The sequence below is a fragment of the Monodelphis domestica genome, chromosome 5, assembly GCF_027887165.1.
Source record: "Monodelphis domestica isolate mMonDom1 chromosome 5, mMonDom1.pri, whole genome shotgun sequence".
Taxonomy (NCBI): Eukaryota; Metazoa; Chordata; class Mammalia; order Didelphimorphia; family Didelphidae; genus Monodelphis; species Monodelphis domestica.
The window spans coordinates 304484934-304494381 of NC_077231.1; positions in this window are offsets into that span (position 1 = coordinate 304484934).

A 9448-nucleotide genomic window follows, 5' to 3' on the forward strand; every position below is an offset into this window, starting at 1 on the left:
GAATGCCCTAAAATCTCACCTGAGTCCTCACCTGGGCTGAGGACACAATTTGTATTTAAACTGACTCTCTGCCTACTTCGTCTCTCTCTGCTTCCGCTTCTAAGCACACGCACCGCTCAAGATGTATGTAGTAAGTGAAATTGAATGGGCTATTCAGCCCTCCTAGACACGTGCTTTTCTTATTTTATATTTTCTTTTCCTTGATTTCTAAAAATCTTTAACAAACCTTTAAAATATAATACTTTTAGTAGAGAAACTAATTTAATTTTTTACAATTTGAACCCACCTCCCTACTTCCACGCCCAGTATTCTATCCATTCTGCTAGTATATAAATATATGCATATGTTTTCATCAAATATTCATTTGAATCACCAGAATCAAGCAAGCCCTAAAGTGTTTTTGGTTCTATATTTTTAAATCACACTGATGCCAGATTGAAGCAGAATCCAAAATCTCAATTTCAATCTACTTCTTCCCACTGAACTATATGAGCTATATTTGGTTTCGTTCTGTGTCCAAAAGAGTCTACCACGTTCTAAACGATTTCACTGAAATGCACAGGTGTGATGGCTTCTGGGCAAGATCAGGGTGTCGACTAACGGAGTGACACTCCGCCGTTGCCATCATTTCCATCTTGATTCTTTGCGTCCAGAGATAAATTTGAAAAATAGTTCAGATACTTCTGAGGAAATTCAGTTTGCGCCGAACATGACTGTATGCACTTATCACACACTCACAGTCCTCATCTGAATATGGCATTCCATTTTTTAACTATCCAAGGATGACTAAGTTGAGCTGTCTGCTCTTACCTTGAGGGAGGAAAAAGTCGAATGTCACCTTTGGGGGAAGTTTTTAAATGCCCTCAATATTTGGCTTTGCCTTTTTTTTTTAATTCAAACATATTCTATTGGTTTTTGTCTTGATGACAGCAAACAAAGAGCAGACTTTGCCATTATTATTGAAAAAATATATGTTGGACCTTCATTACCTGCCTGATTCCTGATTCAGTGCTGTGAAGGTTCTATAATCTTCTAAATGTGAAATAGGTTTCTGAGCCTCACATATGTAAGAAACGACAAGGAAGAAAGTAAAAAATTCCAAGAGAATGAGTCTGTACCATCTTCGAGTTTAAAGAAGGACGTGGTCAACACCCTGCCTTGCCCTTGTGCCATCTTGAATGAGAAGGGACTCAAAGGTGAGCTGTTTTTAAACCCTTGCCTTCTATCTTGGAATCAAGGCTTCCAAGGCAGGAAAGTGGCAGGGATTGAGCAATGAGGGTTAAGTGACTTGCCCAGGGTCACGCAGCTAGAAAGTGTCTGAGGTCAGATTTTAACTCAGGTTTTCTAGTCTTTAGGTCTGGCTCACAATGTACTGAGCTACCTAGCTACCCCCTCAGGTGACATTTGAACCCAGGTTCTCTGACTACCAAATCGAGTACTCTATCCCCCATGCCATACCTATTCTTTCAGAGAGTTATCTAGGCACAGAGAGGTGCATGATTGGCCTGTGCCCACACAACTATTGGTGATAAGAGAAGGTCATATAAATTAAAATATGGTGCATGGAGAAGATGAGAACGAGTTTCTGAGACATCAGATGTGGAAGGAATCACTTCCAGTTGGGGGAAGGAGATAGAAAAGGCTTCAAGGAGGAGGTGGCATTGCAAGGGTTAGAACTCAACAGGCAGGAAGACAGGTGATACCGCAGGCAACAGAAAAGGTATTTATTCATCTATTTCACCATTATTATTATTATCATATGGATAGCTATTAATTAAATTCATTTTAAGTATTTTTTTAAATGAGAGGAACCATCATTCAGAATAATCTGGGTACGATTACGGTTCGGCACACCCTGGACAAGTCACTTCACCTCTGAGAGGTGCCTGTCTGTACTAAGAGGGAAGGTTCTCCCCAGAAGTTGTCGCCTTCAATGAAATCGCAGGTCCAATCCCACTGTATGAATTAAACAACGCTGGCCAAGCGTTGTCTTTCCATTAGCTCACTGAATGCCCCCCAACAATCCTGTGAGCTGGGTCGTGCCTGTGCCATCATCCCCACTTGACAAATGACAAAATGAGAGCTGAGAAGAGCCTCAGAGCTGGTGTCGCCCACCTCCCTCCCTTTGCAGAGGAGGAAAGGGAAGTCCACAAGGACCCAACGACTGGTCTCGGGCCACACGGGGAGCAAGACGAAAGGCCGAGCTTGGACTGGGCTCTTCGGACTCCCCATTCTGAGCTTTTGCCCTCCTATCGGACGGGGAAATGGAGCGGAGACGGTCCCAGGATCGCCTGCAGCCGCACCGCCACGGAGGGCTATTTAGAGCATCGTCTCCTCTGCGTCCTAAGCTCCTCTCACTCCTGTGCTTCATTTTTAGCCCCTCTGAGGCGGCATTCCCTCAACGCCATCCTTCTTGCTACGTTCGTGGCACCAGACATCGGGAGCCACCTCGGTTTTTCACAGCGTCGCAGGCTGTTTGGGTGACTTGCAGACGAGATTTGCCTGGGTGGCATCGAGTGGGTCTGGGATAAATCTGTGACAGCCCGAGTTCTTCTTCCCAAGCCCGGGTGCTCTGTGCCATTAGACACTGGGGAACAAAGAGGCAGGCCAGAATCAGGACCCGTACTGTCCAGGTCTAGTCGCCGACTCTCGAGAAAAGCCCCGATTCCTGAGAGGCAGGACCCGCTCCCCTGCCACACACACGCACACGCACGCACACACACGCACACACATGCACACGCACACACACACACACGCACACGCGCACACGCACACACACATACGCACACATGCATGCACACGCACACATGCACATGCACACACGCACACACGCACGTGCACACACACGCACACACACACGCACACGCGTGTCACTTGGATGCCCTTTCGGAGGAGTCCTGGCATCCACTTCAGGGGAGCCGAGTAGACAGGTGCTTCCTCATCAGGAGCCGCCGTGTCACCTAATGTTGGTCACGAGGCACCACGGTCGCCAAGGAACTCCCATTTATCATCCTCCAGCGGATGTGGGGGCCCTGAATCCCTTTCATTTGGGGCAGAGAGAAGTAGAGAAGAGAGCCTGTAGTCATGAATTAGGATCGTCCTGCTCCGCAAGCCTGGCCACTTCTAAGAGCTGCCCTTGGATGGCAGGACTTTCAGGAGTCTCCACGGTGCCCCAGGCCTAACTGTATCATGCTGACAGCAAGCCCTTAGAACGCTCTGGAGAGGCTGGCTGGTCTTTCCTAGCACAGCTCTTTATACTAATAAAATTAATCAAGAAAAGGTGTCCGTGTTTCCTTATCTTCAGGCCCAGGTATTCATGGCTACCATGATGGGTGGTTCTATTAGACAGGGGATACCCGGGGCCTTTTCTCACCTTTTTTCTTGGTTGTAGCTTGAGGAAATTCTGAATGTCCGAGTTTGGGGAGCGGAGTTTTAGCTCCGAGTCTTAAAAAAAATAAAAGAGAAACCTGGACTAAAACAATAGCCCTTGCTTGAAATGAACTCTCTACAACAAGAAAAACGGGCCACTCCTTTCTCTGCCACCATGCTGTAACCTGGTATGTGTCTAAATTCAAAAACCCCAATTCCACAGCTTGGGACACTAACGGAATTAAAGAATGGGAAGGGGCTGTATAGAGCAGACAACGTAAGAGTGGGACGCGACCTCAGTGGCTACGTGGTGCTAAGTCACCCCACAGAAGAACTCCCAGTAGCGAAATACACAGCAAGTGATCTTTCAGCCTTTACTTGAAGGCCTTCCGTGAGGAAGAATTCATCGTCTCCTAAGGCTACTCCACTGACTTGGAGACAGCTCCCATTGCTGACACCAAGCCCAAATCCGCTTCTTTGCCATTTCCCCACTTCTTCCTGGTTCTGCCCCATGGTACCAAATAGAAGTCTAATCCTCTTCCAAAGGACAGGACGGCTTTTCAAATACTGCAAGAGAGCTATCCTGTTCTCCCCTCCCCTCGTTTTCTCTTTTCCAGGCTAAAAATCCCCCTGTTCTTTCCACTGTACCAAGGCACAGAGCAGGCATCCTGGTGCTGATCGACAGACTGGTGGTGACTGACAAAAGGTTGAGTCTGGGCAGACTTGCACCTGATGTGATCATCAGAGAACTACCCAAGGCCTAGTCTCACTCCTAAGAAAGCTCTCTATTTGCAGAAGTGACACAGGAAGCCCACAACAACCTTCTGGTACAATTATCTAGCTCCTCCTGTCTGTCTTTGTGAGGAAAGAAATTGTTTCATTTTTGTCATTCTCGTCTCCGCTTTTAGCTTTGTACTTGGCACACAGTAGAAGCTTAATAAATGCTTGTTGACACATAAAATGTTTGGAGTTTCCCATCGTGACCATAAGGCAAAGGTCAGAGCTCTAAAGAACACCTTTAGAGACTTTCCTAAAGGTTGGCATCAACCCAGTAATCCCACTTTGGGTGTGGTAGTTGAATTCATTCTAAATCCACCTAATTGCTCCATCACACAGCTCCCATCCCTCCACCCTGCCCATATTCATGTTATTGGGGATGTTATCAAGTGTCTCACCGAAATCCAAATATATTATGTCTAGTACTATTCTGCTGATTTAATGAACCTGTTAAAAAGGAAATGAGCTTAATCCAGCACCATTCTTAATGAGTCCAGGATGGCTTCTAGCAATCATTCTGTCCCTTTCTGAGTGCTCAAAAACAACTTGTTTAATAATCTATAGAGGAATTTTGTCAGGGATCAGTGTTAAATTCTCCAGGATGTGGTTTCTGGAATCCACATTCTTCTTTTTTTGGGAAATCTGGAAACATCCCTATTATATATGATTTGTCTGTTTAGATAAATTACAAGGAGGAGGAAAATGAAGGAGGAGGAAGAGGAGGAAGAGGAGGAGGAGGAGGAGGAAGAGGAGGAGGAGAAGGAGGAGAAGGAGGAAGAGGAGGAGGATAAGGAGGAGGAGGAGGAAAACAAGAAGGAGAAGGAGGAGAAGGAGAAGGAGAAGGAGGAGGAGAAGGAGGAAGAGGAGGAGGAGGAGGAGGAAGAGGAGGAGGAGGAGGAGGAGGAGGAGGAGAAGAAGGAGAAGGAGGAGGAAAAGGAGAAGGAGAAGGAGAGGAGGAGGAAGAACAAGAACAAGAAGAACTAGAAGGAGGAGGAGGAGAATAAATTATTCAAATGAAAATCATATCTTCAGTATGTAATGAGGCAAGCAAAATTGAAGAAAACACTACCTAGCTTTTCAATTTGCATCCTCTACTTAAAAGACACAGGGAAAAAAAGAAAGAAAAATGCCAAGGGAATAGGTTAATAAGTAAATTGAGACTATTAGCAAAGTTGCTTTTTTTAAAAAGCAGTACTGCTGACCAATTGTTTGGAACCTTTTAAATTGAGACTATTATTGCAGGATTCTCAGATCAACAGGAAAATAATCCATTAAGCTGCTAATTCCCAGACATACTTTTAATGTTTATAAAAGGCATAATTGAGGAAAAAGTGATCGTTGGGTGAATAATCCAAGTATTTTAACATTAATTTTTTTTCAGAATAGCAAAATAATATCAAAAGACAGTTGCTCAACATGAATCATAGCCTCTGACCAGGAAGATCTGAGAAATTTAGCACATAGATTTTTTTTTTTAGCAAAAAACACAAAAACTGACAAACCTCTTAATAATTGTCATCAAATTCAAGAAGGCAGGTTCTAAATAACCTGAGCAAATTCCACTTACTTAGACTAGCAGGGCACAGATTTCAAAGGCATAGCATAATGAAGAATGGACTGAGAAAGAGACATGCTGGTTATCTTTCCATTCTAAGGAGAAGAGCAAGAGGAAGCTTGGAGAAACAGATCATATTCTCGGTTATTGGTGTCTTGCTGGGAAAGAATTTTCCTTCCAAAGGCAACCTACTGACCCTTCCTGATTTTTCAAACTTCTGTCAACAGACTGTTTCATAGTCAAGAAGACCTCGGTTGGAATCCATCTCTGGTATATATACGTTGTATGACCTTGGACAAGTTGGTTAACTTTTAAGTGCTCTAAGCAACTCTTTAGTTCTATATAATCAACAAGAGAGCAAGTAGAGATCTGCACCAGGAGAGGTAATTTGCTCCTCATGGAGTCCCTTGTACTAGTGAAATCATAGGCCTAGTCCTTTCCCCTCAGCAATGGCACCAACATTTTCCTAGTTTCTCAGGATTAAAACCTGAAGACTATCTGTGTGGCTCATCTTTATTTCATCCTTCTACCTAACCTGTGCCTGGGAAATTAAGTAATAAATGCAAGAGGTGGTTGCCTCATTATCTTAGTCAACAACACACATCACATGGGAGTCTCCTCCCAGAAAGCACAGTTAGAAGTTCTATCTAGCATTCTGAAACTTATTTCAACATTGAAAATATTTCAAAAGTCAGAAGCAGCTGCTAAGAGACTCAGTAGAACCCAACCAACAAAGGCATCCATTTTCCTGTGGGAAGTTGCCTAAAAAGGTCCAAGTTCTCCAGAGATTATGCAGCATTGGTTATATAGCTGATTTCTTCTCAAAATGGCTCTAGCTATTTTCTACTGCCATTCCTTAACCCTCCGTGCAATAATCCCAACTCTCTGCACCATCACTTATTATTGTCATTGTTGCTGGCAATAACAGTAATAACCCACATTGTCGTTATCATTGGATAGTTGGCCACTTGGGATGCCAGGCTCTATTATTTCTGACAATAGGTCTGCTTTTAGCTCAGTTAAGTTTAGGACATTTATTTTGAAAAAGAATCTTATCCAGGTTATTTTCATTTTACTCTTCTACCTTCAACAAAAGTTCAGCCAGAAAAGATGGTATATAGTATTAAGTACATTGTGAAGTAGTTAATGGAGAAGACGGGCCAACAAACCTTGCCAGCTTCCTCCTTATTCAACAGGTTTCAGTTCTCCCGAATTACTGGTGATCTGCTATTTTTACAGAAGGAATCACACCTTGCAAAGCTTTGGCTGAAGGTTTCCAAGCTATCTAGTGGCATCATCAAGACTAGAGGTTAGTCTCAACTCGCAGTCCAACGGCCTTTGTATTTCCTGTCTTGTTGGCTCGTTTTTAAAAAAGAATTCATGTGATAGGAACTATGATTATGGAACAGCCGTTGGTTCCCAGACAGGGCACTCTGTTGGGCAAAGTTCTGGATGTCCTGGGCAAGGCACAGTCTCTTGCAATGGCATTCCCTGGCTCTTGCAGACCCAGGAGCACTACCTGCCTTTGATTCTCAGCTCTATTTCTGAAGGCCTCACCAAGACACAAGGGGACAGAAGCCATCACTTACCTGGCATACCAATCAAACAACTGGCATACATTCATCAATTGCCTACTATGGGCCAGGCACTCGACTAGGCATAGAGACAAAAATAAAATAATCCCTGCCATCAGGGCCCTCACGTGTCAGGGGAGGCAACGTATTGAAAGACACGTAAACAGACATTTTGGAAAAGTGACTAAAATGATTTAGGGGACAAGGCAATGGTAGCGAGGGGAACAGGAGCAGCTGCACAAAGGCGACGGACCCTGCTCAGAAGAAAACTTGGGGTTCAAAGCGAGGATGAACTGGGCCTATGGAGCAGACATGGGGAACACATGCACATCTGCAGAGACAGAAGGGGGGGGTGTCCAAGGAACAGCAAGAAGGTCCATTTGCCTGGATTGTAAAGTGCACGAAAAGGGTAAAGTCTGATAATCAGGGCTAAAAAGGTGGAGCTATGTTTGAAGGGCTTGAGATGCCAAAGGGAAGCGTTTGTGTTTGAACCTAAAGGCAATGGAGAGCCACTGGAATTTCTTAGGCAATGAAGTGCAATGGGTCAGATTTGCACGCTAGGGAAATCTCTTTGGCAGCTGACTCTGCGAAGGGTGGATTAGAGAGGGCAGAGACGGGAAGTGAAGAGATTCATTAGGAACTGCGGCAGTATCCAGACAAAGGGGGATGAGAGCCTGAATTGGAGCCGTGGCACTGTAGTGGAGAGAAGGGGATGGGTATAACGGAAGTAGAGGAGGTAAAATGACAAGATGGCAACTAACGGGACGTGGAGGGGGACCCCGACGAAAGAATCGAAGCTACCGCCGAGTTTCCGAACCTGCGACGAGCAGAGGGGTAGCCTCAGAGAAAGGTGGGATGATGTTTCCGGGCCTCCAGGAAATCCAATGTCCAATAGGCAGGTGGTGATGCGAGACTGGAACTTAGGAGGACAAGAATTGAACATATAGGCTTGCGAGTCATTTGCCTAGAGATGATTGGATTCATGGGAGCTAAGGTCACCCAGAGGGAATGTGTAGAGAGAGAGAACTCAGCCCAGATGTACACTTGCAGGGAGGGGACAGTGTAGACACAGATGATGATCCACCAAAGGCAACTGGTTGGAGTGATCTGACAGGCAGGAGAACCAACAGGGGCATCAGGAAAATCCAGAGTATCTAAAAAGAAAGTGATCAATAGTGTCAAGAGCTCCATAAAGATCAAGAAAGATGAAGATGGAGAAAAGCCCCACAGACAGATGTGTTTCCCAGCATCGTCCTCCCTCTCCCCAACAATGTTATTTTTCTAACCAAAGATTGTTATCTAGGTGGTGGAAGGAAAGGAAAGGTATAGACACATAAATTTTTTATTTATATATACTAGAGGGTATTATAGAGCTTTGATCCCTTTTGAATTTTCCCATGTTATGATTTTAGGACAAGTTCAGCCCAAGTGTCGTTTTTGGATAATACTGTAATATTTAAGACATGTCCTTTTGGCCTGTTTGACATTTACCTAATACAAAAATCTCAACTTGGTTTTAAAGAAAAAATGACAAGGTTAACAACATTAATCATTGGAATTATGATCCCCTCTTTTTGGTTGGGTCTCAGATGTACCAGGTAATAGCAGTCACTATTTGAATTTGCAAGGGAGGTATGGAACATTTGGTGGTTGCTAGGAGGTAGGAGTATGCCAAGGTAGAGTGATTTTCAACCTTGGGGTACAATTATGGCTAATACTGTTCATTAATCCTATGAGGGACTACAGAAAAACAGTGCATCCTAGAGATTTTGTCTGGGAGAGAATGCTGTTCAACCTTTTTTGAAGAGGACCAATGAGATCATGGGGATGATGTCTTGGCAGAGCTGCACAAAGCCATCAGCCTCCCTCTTTCTTCCAGGGTCACCATAATCCAGTGGCAAGACAAAAGTCAGGGTGGCAGATGATGGTGCCATCCCTCTCAACCGGCAGAGGAAAAAGAGGAGGAAGAAGCTGAAGCTACTTCAGAACACTGTCAGGCCTGGGTAGCCTTGGATAAAGAAAAGATCCTTCTTTCTCCCACAATAACTATAGGGTTAAGTGAAAAAATTGGCATCATGGTTTAATTTTTAGGATTCGTGAACATGCAATCTGTAGACAATTGTATACATGACATACAAAGTGAGATTGTAAAGTAACACGACTGATGTTCTCA